Source organism: Varanus komodoensis, unplaced genomic scaffold, assembly GCF_004798865.1.
Source record: "Varanus komodoensis strain SLA01 unplaced genomic scaffold, ASM479886v1 scaffold10, whole genome shotgun sequence".
In the NCBI taxonomy this organism is placed as follows: Eukaryota; Metazoa; Chordata; class Lepidosauria; order Squamata; family Varanidae; genus Varanus; species Varanus komodoensis.
This window is the reverse complement of record NW_025335269.1, coordinates 9848160-9860857: the sequence shown is the minus strand read 5'-3', so window position 1 is coordinate 9860857 and position 12698 is coordinate 9848160.

The following is a 12698-nucleotide window of genomic DNA, read 5'->3' as shown; positions in this document are numbered from 1 at the left end:
ACAACTCTACTCTAAGCTAGACTCTAAAGAGGGGAAGATGAAGGGGAAAAAAGACTAGAGTCTAAGGTAAGTGGGTGCCAATTAGACCTCAATCAAACAGAGCTAAGTCCATTCACAAGATATATGCAAATGTTGAACTTGCAGATCGTGTTGTCTGAGTGTTTTAAGAGCCTTTGAAATATTGGATTAGGTGCTTAAAAGCCCACAAAGACAGGAGGAACTGGAGTACAACTTGCATGTGCCCAGGGTGTGCAGCTGAAAATGGCCTCCCCATGGTGAGGAATGCAGAATGAGTTGACAACATTCACCCTTACTTTGATGCGGAACTGTAAGGTCCAGGGCGTGGGCAGCAGGCCGCTATGACTGGAACACCAGGGCACCGCTGCAGGAGGAGTCCTGCAGTGGGTTCTGAGGGCCAGAAGCAAAAGGCACTTTAGTGCACCAGTCCAGAGTCAAGCCAAGGAAAGGAGCGATCCAAGCAACACAGTCCAAGATTTCACAGTCCAAAGGCACAGTCCAAGGGTCAAATTCTAGAAAGACAGTAAGGCTCTGAAGCAGGCCAGGTCAGGGAGGAGGGCTGCAGGTACCTGGCCAGACAGGGCCGGGCTGGTGATGAGGACTGGAGCAGGAGCAGGGTGGAGCGAGGCAGGCACCAAGATTCAGGCAAGGCGATGCAGGGAGCCAGAGCACGAGGGAGGCACCTGGACAGCATGGGTTGCTGTGGCAAAGAGCAGCAGTGCAGGGAGGCCTCTGATGCCGGTGTCCAGGCCCTCCAGCTGCACTCCTTACTTGTTCCCTGCAAAGGCATTCCTGGTTCTCCAGGCAGGGTTGTTCAGGAATCCTGCTGATCCTGACAGGAACGTGGCCATCCCAGTGTGGCTCTTCACAATCCATCCAACGGCTATTGAGAACACAGAAGGGAGGCAAAGAAATACACAACAGCACACCCTTGACTCACTTGCAAATGCTTCTAAACTACAGGCCAAGAAGGAATCCCTCACAATGTGGAGGGTATTTTGGATAACTGCATGTATGCTGTGACCCCAGCTCTTCCTGTACAGACCCTGGTCTTGTAAGCATCTCGTTTGGTGAACTCATTGCAAAATTTAGAAAATGTGGAGGCTTCGGCGAATGGGGCGGCATAAAAATGTTTTAATAAATAAATAAATAAAATAATGAAGGATAACTGAATTTTGACTCATATAGCACTTTGAAAATGTTCACCAAGTTTTATTGAACTGCATTAAAATTCAGTCTGAATTAAAAGACGAACTAAACAAATCCATCCCCCTCCCTATTCTGTGGTTTGAAGGTAATATGTCTCTCTGCCCTTATGTATTTCTGTCAAATCGCATGGTAATTGCAGCAAAAGTAATGGAGGGAGCAATCATATGCTCTCTGGAGAGCATCCCAGGGCCCATAGGATTCTCTGGGATCTCCCTTCCAAAGGTTGACATTGCTATGACCTCAGAAGGGAATTTCAAGAATCTGATCCCTTCCCTCATTCCCTTTCTGCTGCCATGGAAAGAACCATGACATCTGCTTTATGAGGCCATCAAAGCATCTTCCGAGGACCTTGGATGGGCTGGCAGGCAGAGGAGAGATGAGAGCCAGGTATGAGAAATCCAATGGCCCCTACAGACCCAGAGCCACCCTCACCTGTCTCCCTTTACTAGAGGTCCATCTAGAAGGGGGGAAATATGAAGGAGGATACAGAGGTGAAAACCATTGATATGTAGAAACCTTCAAACTTTTCCACAAGATTGCTCCATAATGGAACTAATGAGGCAGAAAGAAGGTTGGCCTAGAAACCATCTCCCAGGCTTGTTCACATTCCCAGGGCTGCACATCCATCATACAGTTTCATACAACTTCATTAGGTGGAATGTCTGACAGCTAAATGTGTGAACAGGCTCAAGTAGAGAATTGTTTTCATCTGAGATAATGCTGGGTGAGAGGGAAGTTTGATCTACAGAGGCAAGGTCTGCAATGGCTCCTTCACACATTCATTTATAGCCATCACTTTGCTTTTTCATGATGTTAATTGTGAGATACGAGGAAGTTGTCTGCTTTCACTGTTTTCTTACACATTTTAATTGATCCTGAGTTTATTTACCATGGTCATGTGGCATTTTCTTCTGAAGATGCACACTGTCCTCTTGTAAGGAAAGTGATAAAAATATGGGCAACTATTCTGGATACAAGAAATTAAAATTTTTGCAAATGATGTATAGATTGACTCTCTCCTTTATTGATTTAGTTAATAGTCCTCCCCTGAATTCTTTTTTGAGCAATTCTTGCTTATATCACTTTGGCATTGCATGGTTTTTTATCTTTGCAGGCTGGAATAACAGTGAAGCGAATAATCATATTACAACATAATTCTCTTGGGCCTCTTTTCAGATTTCAGACAACTACACAGCTAAATACTCTTAGCTCACTCCTCTGCTGACTGTTCCAAATTCAGAACTGCTTTAAGATGTTTTCCTGTCCTTCCTATTAACTGAAGGGTATTGCCCACAAGGCTAGGGTGGACATAAAGCAAATTCTCATTACAAATATGAACAGGCATTACAAATACTACTTATCCTTTAAATCACTAACAGAGTAACTAAAGGGAATTAGAATATGTTGTTATTTATTCTTGCAGTCCTTAGGTCCTGAAAGGCAATTTAGAACTCTTTTAATAAATGCATACCTGCACTTGTGTTATTAAATTTCTTAACAGGAGTTCAGGAAATTAAGAGGTGGAACCATTTGTTAGTTTGCATGGCACACTGCATTTCATCACCCCCTAGCTCCAGAGGTGGCTGTGGTCTAAAACTAAGATGGATGATTCTTGCTGATTCCAAAAGGCATTCTAATTTCCATAAAGACCAGTACTCATGTTGCATTTTTCTTCCATTGCCAGAAATTGCAGTGCCACAAAAGCTGCATGGGTGTGCATTTATTCTCTTATTTATTTATCTACCCCACTCCAACACCAATTTTTACAAAATGCTTCTGAAAATAAAATGAATGTTAATTGCAATTCACTAAGTAATTAGGGAGAAGAGTACAAACTGCATACCTTTCAGAGGCAATTAGATGCTGCCGAACATGACAACTCTAACCGTTGGGTCAATTATGCTATTATACGGTGACAAATCCAGAATAATTCTACAAATGTCATCCCCTTTTTGCTGAACTAATTAAGACTGGAATATGAGTCACTGTCAGACACATGCAACCACACACTACCACCACCATGACCCTGGGTTCGGTTCTTCTGATGGACACCGATAAGACATCATTTTTGTCAAGCATTTAAGAAAAAGAAAGCTTTGTGTGGTTTGGTCTGGTCATTGGGAGTGAGCATACTATTGTAGCCTCAAGGCAATTCTTATTGATCCAGCTAGGAGCATAAACACAGAGAAGAACTAGATACAAACAGATGCTTTGTCATGTAGGGTCTTGTCCAAAGTGAATCCAACTTAAGTTTCATTTGTTTCAATGAGGTTATGGTAAGTGGGACTAACACTTCCACCACTCAAAAGGTCCATCCAGGCTAGGGTAGTTGGAGAAATCTGTAAGAGACTCAGAATAGTTCACATTCAAAAGGCTAAAAATATGCACAGGGACAGTATGTATTCCGGAAAATTTGCTTATTTTGGGTATGTGAGTTTGCACAGCTCCAAATTTGTGCAAATGTGTGCAAACATTTGCAAAGACTGATTCCAAGAACGAACAAATGATGAAACGAGGGGGCCTGACAAACCATGAAACCAATTTTATCCATCCTTGGCACATCCCAACATCCAGCTGCTGAGAGAGCCCCATTTGTATTTTGGGCAAGAATTCTGACCATTTGTTGGCAGGGAAGGAAGGCAGAACAAATTAGCTTGATGGCCCAGAATCTGAACTGGGTTATATTTGTTTAGCATTGGGTGCCATATGGGTTTTTGAAGGGAAAGAATGAGACACCCTGCAAAGTTCTGCTGCTTGGCTAATAAACTGGGTTGCTTCATTGTACAATGCAGTATTTTCTACATCCTTTAAAATATACATCATTTTAAATGTGGCCATTTTTGTAATGGAGAAATAATGGCAAAGCAGAATGGGGAAGGAGGATATTTTGAAATCCAACACTCTTATCTGCACTCCACTAGAGATAGGTGAGAACTTCGTTCACTTTGTTTGCTTGTTAAGACCTTACCATAATTGGAAAATGCCCTCGTAAGTGTGGCAGAAAGTGCCCACAACTTTAATTATCTCAGTGTGAGAGAAGGTCAAACTGAAAGATGTGGACATCCAAGCAGAAAGCTTTGAGTGGATCTCTTTGCATGTACCTATTTTTGTGGTGGTCAGATAGGGATGCTACATGAAACTCCGACACACTGTTCAGCTTTAGCAGCTACATGGCAGGCAGATAGCTCATGGCCTTGTGCATGCTAGGTAAAGCTGTACCTGTTGAATCTGACCAGTGCAGATGGGTAACATTTTGCTTTGGCTCATTTATAATCCATTAGCAAAATTCACATATTTCTTCATAAGTGGAATTGAAAGAATGTGAGATTAGGAAAAAAAAGAATCAAATATGCGAGAAACCAGAAATAGCAGCTTTGTTCATCCCGAACAGATGGATTTGTTCATACGGACAGGTATTTGGGTTACATTTCTTTAGTTCTTGACTTCTCTCAAAGAGTCCTGGGAACTGCAGTTTGGCAACAGTGCTGAAAAGTCTCTGGTGGAGCCCGCTAACACCACCATGAAATAACAGCTCCCAGTGTTTTCTTTTGGAGGGCGGGTGGGCAACCACTAGTAAACCAGTACATACTGACATTAGAGCAGTGCACAGATCTCTCTAGATCCCCCACCCAATTTGTGACACAGAATTAGGGGTAGGGAGGAATGCCACCAAATTTCTCCAGGGTGAGGAAACATTCTCAAGAGTTCCTCACAAGGAGGGTTCACCATTGGAAGCGGTTGTAACATCATCAACTCTGTATGATTGCTTTGGTATAGTCTGAAGTGCCTATTCCTGACTAGTCTTGGAAGCTAAGCAGAGTTGGGCCTGGCTGAAATCTGGATGGGTGCCTTAAAATGTTGTAAACTGCCAAACAGATTTGACTACCTGTGGTACAGAAATGTAATGTAATAATAATAACAACTCTTTTGCTAGGCTGCCTCCCTCCATTTAATATCCATCAGAATGCAAGTATGGGGCAGGCAATGTTGCTTCCAGCACTAGGGAATGGCACAGCTACCTGAAGTGTCTTGGAAGCTAAGCAGGGTCAGGCCTGGTTGAAATTTGGATGGATGACTTATGTTGTGAACTGCCCAGACACCTTTGGCTATGAGCAGTATAGAAATGTAATGAAGGATGATGATGATGAGCACAAATCTGTCTTCCAGTTTTCTGTCACTTCCCTTCCCCTTTGAAATGGACTTCTGGTGTTCTCATTCTCAGGGTGTTTTATAAGTTATGTTGTGGTAGTTTTGAGCTTTACCTAATCACTGCAAGGCAGCCAAGGGTGCTTTCTGTATTTAATTTCTATTACACAATTCTCTGTGGCTCTGCAGTCCCCTGATCTTCTTGTGCTTCTTGATCTGGAAAACCCGCATGGGAGGAATTACCCATAATGTTTTTCCCTGGGCTTCAGAGGAAGTGTGGGAAGACAAGGAGACTCCTGGCTTCCAGAGATGATTGTATAAGGAAAAACGGGACACTTGTGCAAAGTCCTTGACCACTTCCTGAGTAAGTAAAGTACAGGAGACCCAAGTCCAGGCTCTGAGAACTTCTCCAAAACGTTCTACCCCATTGTATTTCATTTGGAAACCAATTATTTCCATTCGTTTTCTATCAAATTAAGTGAAAATGGTTGGGATTTTTTTCCCAAAGAGAACTGGTTCACAGGATAGTCTCACCCTAGACATCTAGACCTGAGTGGCCAGAAGACACGGCATCAATCCTGCCTGAACAAATGTTTCCAACCAATCATATTAATGTGTCACGACAATTGTAAATATGATTCTATCCCTGTGGTGCTTCATTTTAATCTCAATGGGAGTTGGTTCAGACAGAAAAAAATCCTCAGTACATTGGGAGACAACAAAACATTGCTTATGTGGAGATGTAAGATGCACCCTTTGACTTCAGAGTTATACCTCCAAGGGGTTACATCCAAATAACAGCAAGGCGTGTGAGGTTATTTACCTGTTTTTATTTCACCAATAGACCCTAAACAGCATGGAAGGAAAGGTTATTTATCTGCAGATAGATTGAAAACCCATACAAAACTTCGCTGTATTGTATTCTTTTGTGATTCCTCTCTCTGTTTTGGGAAACCGACAAATTCCCTGCTGGTGCCTTAGATCTGCAATGAGTTTTGCAGTAGTTTTCAGAAACACCAGCTTGTCCAACTGTCTGTGCTTTAGTCCTCCCTCGGCTTTTGTCTTCCCTTTGCAGCATGGCCATTAAGCATGTTTAAGTGCATACAGACTGTGAGGGAAATGCATGACCGCAAGCAGAAAATAGAAGCATAAAATCCTTTTGAACTATATCAACAACATTTCCTGTTTTATTAGCTCATTTATTTACGCCTTCCTCCCATCCTTCTGTAGAACATTCCCTAAACTTAGTACAGAGGTTTGGACTGTAATGAGATGGAGAACTTTGCTATGCTTAATAGTTTCTCCCAGGGCATGGCCTGAAGGGAGGTTGCTGAAGCTAAGTAGGACTCTATCTGATCAGTACTTGGAAGGGAAATTGCCCCCACCTGCTGATCTCCTTCCCCTGCACTTGGGTGGTGTTGTTCCAGCTGCACAAGCTTACAGACGAAGCTGTAAGTTAGGAAGGTGAGTTTGCCATTAGTGTATTAGATGCTGTTAAAGCTCCTCTGGAATATTGCTGTTCTTTAGAAAAGGGGCAGGTTAAAAATAGAAACTTCTAACTCTGCATATCAGTTTTACTTGTTTGCTTAGAAAGTCACTCATAGGCAGAGTGCCTTTTAAAGCCCCATGAGAGATTATTTTGACAATAATGCTGTCTTCAGGACTGCACCTGCCATTAAGTATTTTGTAGCAAGTGAATGGGTGGGGTATCTAATGGCTTCTGACAGTGTGCTTTTCAGAGCAACCTTTCCTTTCCTTGTGGGTTCAATGCGGCAACAGTGTGCAACTTGTCTTGAACCAATGCTTTGTGGAGCTATTTCAAAGGGGCTATGTTCCCACAAGAGACAAAACCAGCATCCAGTCTGGGGGCTTCTCCTAAATGGACACAGCTTTGCACTTGTTTTTCACTGAGGCATGTGTCTTTCACAGGATGGTCCAGGCAGGCCCTGTTCAGAAAGGAGTTCTATGGTTCATGTGTGATGACAGAACAGTTGCTTTGTGTCCCTGCCAAACATATTTTAGATGAGGCTGGAAGGGACCCTTCATCCTTCCAAGATGGATTTTACCACCACAAATGTTCTACCTTAGGTACCCTCAATCAAGTATCAGGAAAAGAGGAGACTTGGGCAAAAGATGCATCCACTGAATATATGGAATATGGTAATATATGGAAGGATGGGTCAACACCAAGAGATGCAGATCCCAGGGCCCCTGCACATCAAGCACTTGCAGGACTATTCTGAGTGCATCTGGTTGAACTCGGAGACTGTGGGGTGTAAATTTACACAAATAAGTCTAAACTCTCCAGATCATGAAGGATCTATTTCTTTGGCTATGTCTTTATTTCACTTGATCTGCACCTTGTTTTTCTGCCAAAAGAAATGGCACTCAAGCCAGCCTTGATTCATTAGAAAATCCACAAGATTTCTAATGGAAACCCTATAAACAGGTGATCTCTCAGTGGATTTGCTTAACACATTTAAGGGTGTAAAAAGACATTTTCAGATAGCAAATTGCATCTATTTTGCATTTGCACAATACTAAGAAAATCATTACATATTTCTTGAATAAAGTACAGGTACTTAAGAAAGTTTGGCTTTGAACTCTTGAATTCCAGTTGTATGGATATGTTTCTTTGCATGTTTTTGTATTTATTACACTAAGTCAAACTAGAAAATCTTTTCTTCCAGAAATTCTTTTCCATAGACAATAATTCCCTGCATAAAACAAGAGGTTTGCCCTTCATCCATGCCCTATTCACTTTTCCTACTATGGTACTTTATGCTATGAAATCTAATTTATGAGAGCAGTTTGAGATACATTTGGATAGTACTTGTCAAAGTGCAAGAAAGTACCAGCTGAGACACTCTTCAAATATGCCCTAATGGACTTTGTTCCCTGAATGATCCATGTATCTAAGCCTCACAGGAAAAACCTGGCATTGTTCACATCTTGTGATGCATTTCCTAAAGAGCTTTACTTAAAGACTCATTGAATCAAGTCCTCATCTTCTGAAGGAAGTTTGCTTTAAGAAATGAACATACACAGTGTTCTTCATCAGCAAATACTTTTATTTTTTATGTTTCTTTAGTTTACATAGAATATGCTTTTCACTAGAGATGTATGAAAAATTTGTTATTTGATCAGAGATGTGTGAGCATGCCATGTTCTGATCCCTGACCATAATTGCAAGTGTGTGTCAGCCAAAAAGAAAAAGAAAAGAAAAATGTTCTCAGATTGCCAGACATGTGATCGCATCTGATTTGTACAGCTTTCCAGTTACATTTTGCACACATTTCCCGATTCGCACAAATTTCCTTGGTAGAATGCTTTAGTCAATGGAGGAAAGATACACCAATGAGGACAACTGCACACATTTCGTATTCAATTGCAGCATGGTTAGTGCAGTTTGCCTTTTCACACAATGCAAGCAGTGATGGCCATTGCAAACAGGAATCAGTTAATAGAGGCTGTCTGGAGATTACTAAAGAACTCAGTGGCCCTTTTGCACCCATTCTGAATCTCAGCAAGTTGAGAACTGGACAGCAAACAGAATCTTGCCGACCTTTGAAATTCAAGAAATTTCCAGATTAGACAGATGATCCAACCCTTTCACTCCAACTCTTATCCAGAGTGCTCCAAGTAAAGGCTTCCTTTCAGGGATGCCACAGTTGTTAATAATTCCCATTTTGCAGGCAGGGATTTTTTTTTTTTCTTTTCTAGAATTTTACCAATGGTTTTTCTGCCCATATGAACAACACCTAACCCTAACCCTTAAATGACCGGGGCAGAAAAAAGAATGGAAAGATGTTTCCACTGGGTGATCTCTAGAGCACCAGGCTTTGGGTTTATTCTTGAATATTCTCCCCTAAGGAGCAAGGCTCCCTTCCTTTTATAGACACATGGTGTAAGTGGATGAGTTTGAGGAAAGGAACTGGGGAGAAGTATCTGAAAAGGTTAGAGCAGGAGTCCTCCAACTTTTCCACCAGGGGGCCAGTTGAAAGGTACCAGTGCTGGGCGCGGGCCGGAAAGGAGGTGCCGGCGGGGCACGCGGGCCAGTGAGGGGGCGGAGGTGGTGCATGAGGGCTGAGGTGGGGGTGGGCACACGTCGCGAGCCGGGCGCAGGAGGCAGCACCTTGCTCGCTTGGAGATCGTTTTCTCCAAGCGAGCAAACTGCTGCCTCCCCGCGTGCGGGGCGAGGTGGGCGGGGGCACTCGCGCATGGGTGCAGCAGGTCCAAATGGACATGGCGGGCCTGATAAATTGGCATGGGGCCTCCCACAAAGAAAAGGGTTCTACTTGGAGATGGTTCTGTTGTTCAATCTTAGGGATTCCCTTGTCCCCACACCGTAGCTCTGCCATTCTATGATTCTATGTTTTGTGTATACACAGGATCAAAGTGCATCTTGGGAGCTGAAATTTGGAATCACCTATTACAGCATGGTATCTTGCATAACCATATTGTGGGCCATTAATGACTGGTTGTTTTGCATGGGTTTCCCAAATAGCAGGATGTTTAGCCACCAATCCCCAGCTTTCAGAAGAGAGAAGAAGATGGATCTGCAGAGCTGTCATCTGCCTTCTCCTCCTTGCTGAGCCACAGCTGTGCCAGTGATAAAAAATCGGAGATGCAGCAGTGAATGCACCGAATCATTCAACTCAGTGCATGCATGGAAATGGTATTGTTTAGATGCAGACTGCTCATGCTCTGAAGTTTGCAAGCAATTCCAAAAAATAATTTGTAATACAGCATGCCAGGCTCACTGCAAAAGAAGAGCATTAAAAACTTCAGAGTTTCAACCCTCCGAGCCAACATACTACGAAATTCAGTAGCATGACTGTTCTGGATGTGATGTTACATGTGATTCTATCAAGTTTCTGTCTGCAGAGATTTTTACTAGGCATGCATGCACATAGAGCAAAACTATACAAGAGGATCTTAACACACCCACACACATATATATATATAACATCAACCTGGCAAAATATAAATCATCCTGAATGAAATACTTTAAAAAATCTGTTCTGTGTTTTGCAGGTTGTCTGGTATCTTCTGTTGTGTTGCCCATTCCTTGATGGAGTCTGATTTTGCACAGATGCATCAAGACCCATTGGTGCAAATTTGCATTCCCAAAGGTGTGCACATTGCACCCATATGTGCAGATTCTGCCCCCTCTATATGTTTTCTTATTTTCACCTAGGGAGGAAATGTGCATTTTGGACAGTTTTTTATTTTTCATTTTTGCTTTATGACTAAGTTTCCTAATATTATAGAACATTTATCAAAGCCTGCAGAACCCATGCTGCTCAGGAAAGCAAGTCCACTGCAGGAACCACAGAGCAGATTCTTAGAATTTTAAATTCATTTCAGATTGTTGATGTTTTCTCTGATATCCCTATATCAAGATTGTTGTGTGGTATGAATCTCTGTGCATGTTTGTCTGTAGGGTGCAGAGGAGGGAGAGATACTTGAATAAGCTGACATTACTAAGAGCACTGTGTGCTAGTCACTATTTAGACATTAAAAACAGAAGAATGGAGAAATCTTAATTAATTGGTTGTATTTTGGAAACCAGACTAGGTAATTCAGAACTCCAAAGTTGGGAAGAAAATTAATACCAAATGAATTTCAGAAGAAACTTTATGTTGCCTTCACTGCTGCAATCTTTGATCGGGGATGAGGCTTGTGAGGCTATATCACTTTAAACTGTGTATGGGAATTGTATGTCTAAATCCTTGCCTGCCCACTCAGTTTGTCTGTGTGTGTGTGTGTGTGTGTGTGTGCGCGCGCGCGCGTGTGTGTGGTGAATTCCTTGCACACAGACAACTGCTTTGCAAGGGAGAAGAATCCAAGTACTCAGCTTGCTAATTTTGCAGAGAATTTTTATATGGAGGAGAACTTATTATTTATTTATAGCATTTGTTGTACACTACATATCAAGGCAGATTCTGGAATACTGAACAATAAAAAGATAAAAGAGGTGCAAACATAAATAGCATGTTAAAAGCAGGATTAACATTAGAACCACTTTTGTTCTGAAGTAGAGTTACTAAACAGAGTCTAGTATGGGTGCTGGATAGAGTCCATATGGCAATATGGAGTCCCCAGACATGCCCTGAGATCAGAGCTGAATGCTCCATACTAATTTATATAGGTATTTTTAGTTTGGGTTTTTTTTTAAGCCTTCCCCATTAGCCACCAGGATTCCTGGGTTAAACTTGGAGCAATGGAAAGAATCATGCCAGCTCTTGCACCAAGGTCAGTCATGGAACCTCAGATACAGGCTGTGTTGGTAATTCCATTTTCATTAGTTGGTTTTATATTGTGATTGCTATGATTGGAATGGACTGTTTTTAACTGCTGCTAAAGTGTAGTTTGCTATGTTGTGAGCTGCCTGGAAAGCCTATGGGTAATGGGGCAGCATAAAAGGTAAAGGTTTCCCCTTGACATTACGTCCAGTCATGCCTGACTCTAGGGGGCGGTGCTCATCTCCGTTTCCTAGCTGAGGGAGCCAGCGTTTGTTCCCAGACAGTCTCTGTGTCATGTGGCCGGCATGAGTAAACATCGAAGTGCATGGAACACTGTTACCTGCCCACCGAAGTGGTACATTTTTCTCTACTTGCATTTGCATCCTTTCGAACTGCAAGGTTGGCAGGAGCTGGGACGGAGCAACGGGGACTCACTCCGTTGTGCAGAGTCAAACCAGCAACCTTTCGATCAACCAGCACAGCAGTTTAAACCACTGCGCCACCTGCAGCATACAAGCCAATGGGGCAGCATACAAGCCAAATAAATAAATACTGACAGGCCTCAGCCTTGTCTCCTGAGCCTAAGCACTTAAATAGCCATTCCTACATGGTGGGAGAGTATTGAAGGGGCCTTTCCCTCTTCACTCTTCCCACCATGCATAGGATGACCATGATCCTTCCGGTTTGGAGGCCCCTAGGCAACCTCGTTAGATGGCGTGGCACACAGTTCCATCTCCTTGAAGTATGATGTGCTTCTCCCAGGGCACATTCCCATGATTCTCCTGATCATACTCTCAGTTGCAAGGGAAACTGGACTAGCCGTAATAAATCACTCATGATCTGAACTAGTGCTAGGCTGTGGAATAAAAGGGAAAGGTCAAAAAGGGTGGTGACCTTATGATCCATTCATTCAGACCAGCCTTCTGCTGAATCGCTGGGCTTTCCTTGCATGCTGCCACATATAGAATTAATAAATGTCAAAAACGGGCGCAACTTTAATGTGATCTGTGCTCGCTGTGTCCTATTAGCGATGTGCTGTTCAGACGAAAGGAACAAAATTGCAACAATTATTCATGC